Genomic DNA, 3433 nt, shown 5'->3' with positions numbered 1-3433 from the left:
GAGCACAGGCTCCGGACGCGCAGGCTCAGCGGCCATGGCTCACGGGCCCAGCCGCTCCACGGCATGTGGGATCTTCCCGGACCGGGGCACGAACCCACGTCCCCTGCATCGGCAGCATCGGCAGGCGGACTCTCAACCACTGCGCCACCAGGGAAGCCCCCATGTATCTTTTTCTTCACCTGTACTTGTTAGATCAGCTGCTAGAAGCTGATGACAAGCTCTGTTACTTTATAAATTTTATGACAGTCAAGCAAAAACTATAAAAATCAATACTCCCCAAATTGACACTATTTTACCTTCACTGTTCAGTTTGAGTACAGGATAGTGAGATGGGTAGTAATCCAGATTACACTTTTTTAGTTTTCTCAATTTCTAGGAATCTTACTCATATCCCCAATTAATCAATCCTCCTAATCCACACAGAGTGTGAAAAATCATCAAAAATCCATATTCCCCCAAATTCTCTTACCACTCATTGTAATTTTAACCTAAGTATTAAATAAATTTTCCTATTAGAATTTTGGAACTTAAAAAAATATTAACTCTTAGAACTCTGATACTTCAGCTGTTTCCCTACTAATTTTTGCTTAAAATCAGTGAACTGTGAGAGGCATATTTCACAAAAAAGTAAAATGTCATGTATATTTTAATAAGTTAATTTTATTCACCTTATTAATATCTTATGAAGGACTACTGTAGAGTTCTATTTTATTTATTTTCTATGCTAGATAATGTCAAAAATACTTTTAAATAATTACATATAATATACAAATATTCATATAATGTAGATAATATATGTAACTACCACCACTGAGTATGGTGGGGAACATTCACTGCCAGTATCACGTGCAATAAATGTTTACCAATCCATCTACAAGGGCATGTTTGCAATCTTTCCACTAGTGGCTCAGCCAGTTTTCAATGAAACTCCACAATCGCTAAACAATACTATGGCAAATTCTACTCTTCCACGAATGCCAAGAGATAGTGTATCAGCGTCACATTTTGATTCAAAAAACTCCATAAAAAAATGTACGTTGTAAGAAAATAAACTTTCAACGACAGCCACTTTTTCTGACCTCGTCAACTTGTGAATGAGGCGTTCTTAGAAGCACAGATATTTTAGACACTATATTATTCCTTCAAATGATGTAATCTGAAGGGATCTGGTAATTACATGTGAATTACTAACACAAGCTAATATTTACTGACCTATCAGACAAACTGAAAAGGTTTTCACCTGTTCCTGGAGTCTTTATAGAAATCACACCAAGTATAAGAAAACAGGTGTTGAAAGCTCTGATGGTCACATCTCAGAGAATAATCACAACATGAACAAATCCAAAGGGTAATGTCCAAGAAACTGGGGAAATCTTAACTAACGGGTATGAAAGATCAAATAAAAATACTATTCCATGCTGACAGTGCAACATAAACACTGCAGAAACTGTAGTAAGACTTTTTATGAGAGCAAGAATAAATGAAGAGGAGAAAACACAAACAACCATTTAAAAAAAAAAAAGATAAAGAAGACACTGAGAGAAGGTAAGAAGCACAGAAAAATCAGGATTATCCCTGAAAGAAAATCTGTTGACTAACAAAATCTGTTCTAAATACTAAATAAAAGTTCTATTGAAACAACCCATTGTCCATTCAAGAAGCCTACAATGTTATTCCTTTAAGAAATTACCATTTCAGGGCTTCCCTGGTGGCACAGTGGTTAAGAATCCACCTGCCAATGCAGGGGACACGGGTCCGAGCCCTGGTCTGGGAGGATCCCACATGCCGCGGAGCAACTAAGCCCATGTGCCACAACTACTGAGCCTGAGCTCTAGAGCCCACGAGCCACAACTACTGGGCCCGCGAGCCACAACTACTAAAGCCCACGTGCCTAGAGCCCCTGCTCTGCAACAAGAAGCCAACACAATAAGAAGCCCCGCACCGCAACGAAGAGTAGCCCCCGCTCGCAGCAACTAGAGAAAGCCCATGGGCAGCAACAAAGACCCAATGCAGCCAAAAATAAATAAATTAAATAAATAATTTTTTTTTAAAAAGAAATTACCATTTTAATAGTAAAACTGCAACTCTATCTTTTTAAAAGGCTATACACTTGGGAAAGACTACTATAATAATTAGAACAACTTGCCTCACCATTTATTTAGAAATGCTCTATTTAAAAGCAGGCCAACAATAGGAACTTTGCTATTGCACAACAGAGAAGTAAATGAAACAATGTCTATTAACATTCAGTGTTGATAACATGTTTCTGCATCTCCTAGAACATACTAATTTACGCTAACCTGAACAATTTACCACTTCTACATCCATGCAGTAGCTCAAATAAAATGAGTTCCTGTGTTAATCCCACAGTAAACCTCGGTAATTCTCACATCACAGGAGTTGTAAACGTTTGTTAACAGAAAAAGAATGTTTTTCCCAAAATAGCTACATAATTCTTAAGACCACTCAAATTCCTAAATAATCCTTTTTACAAGACTCCCAGCAACTTTATTTTGATACACTAAACATGTGGAGCCTATTTTAAAAGGTATTTAACAGTGACTTCATCAAAACAGCTTCCTAGTTGTTCTCATAATGTCTTTTTTCTAAAGTTTTCAAATTGTTTTTAAGCCAACTTGAATAGTGATGAATGTGAGCCGCTATCAAAACGCTTAAGAAGCATTCTGCCAAACAAGATGGGCAAAAATGTTCTAGATCTGCTCAATCGGACATTAGAGGTCATGTAACTTGAAAAATGAAATAACTATTTCCAAAACTCATTGAGCCCTTCATTTTAAAAATAACTTCAGGGCTATTTCCACACTCTACATTTAATAATACAATTTTTTAAAAAGGATGTTAGGCTCGGTGAAATCAGAAACTGATCTGCCACTTAAAGCTGGTGAGTCTATTCTTAATGGGCCTCTGGTAGATTTGGGATACTGACGATAGCAGTTTCATTTAAGAACTTCACTAGTAAAAAGAATGACATCCGAAAAGGACTGCTGTGGAAGACAGGGAAGAGAAGACCGGAGTCTCCTGAGAAGAAAAAGAGAAACGATTTAAATAAAGTCGCTAAGGAGGAAGGAGGTGGTGAGACGCGTAGACAGAAGAGCGAGAAAGACTTGAGGAAGTGAAATGGAGCGCAGAGGAAGGCAGAAGCTAATGAAGAAACAAATGGGAAAAGGTAGTGTTTTCAAACAGGCATGCACCAGGAAGGGACGAGTTACGGCCTGGAGTAGCCCCAGTGCTTTCAGGTGAAAGAGATGCTCGCAGAGAACAGGGACAAGCAGTTTACTTCCAGGCTTTGGAGCAAACTAAAATTCCCTGCCCCGAGCCTCTCCCAGCCTCGGCCAAGCGCGGAGGCGGCGGCTGGGGAAGGGGCCTAACCAGGAGCCAGGCCCGGCGTTCCACTCCTCTGGGCTCCGCGGCC

At 39.4% G+C, this 3433-nt stretch overlaps 1 protein-coding gene across 1 annotated transcript in view; it reads right to left on the bottom strand.

The window, feature by feature from the left end:
- Window positions 1-3433, bottom strand: part of PPM1B (protein phosphatase, Mg2+/Mn2+ dependent 1B) — an 84646-nt gene that overhangs the window by 80665 nt on the left and 548 nt on the right. The window lies entirely within an intron of this gene.

This window comes from Lipotes vexillifer, unplaced genomic scaffold (assembly GCF_000442215.2).
Source record: "Lipotes vexillifer unplaced genomic scaffold, Lipotes_vexillifer_v1.1 scaffold666, whole genome shotgun sequence".
Lineage (NCBI taxonomy): Eukaryota > Metazoa > Chordata > Mammalia > Artiodactyla > Lipotidae > Lipotes > Lipotes vexillifer.
The sequence above is the reverse complement of the archived record's forward strand: the minus strand, read 5'-3'. Positions and strand labels throughout refer to the sequence as shown.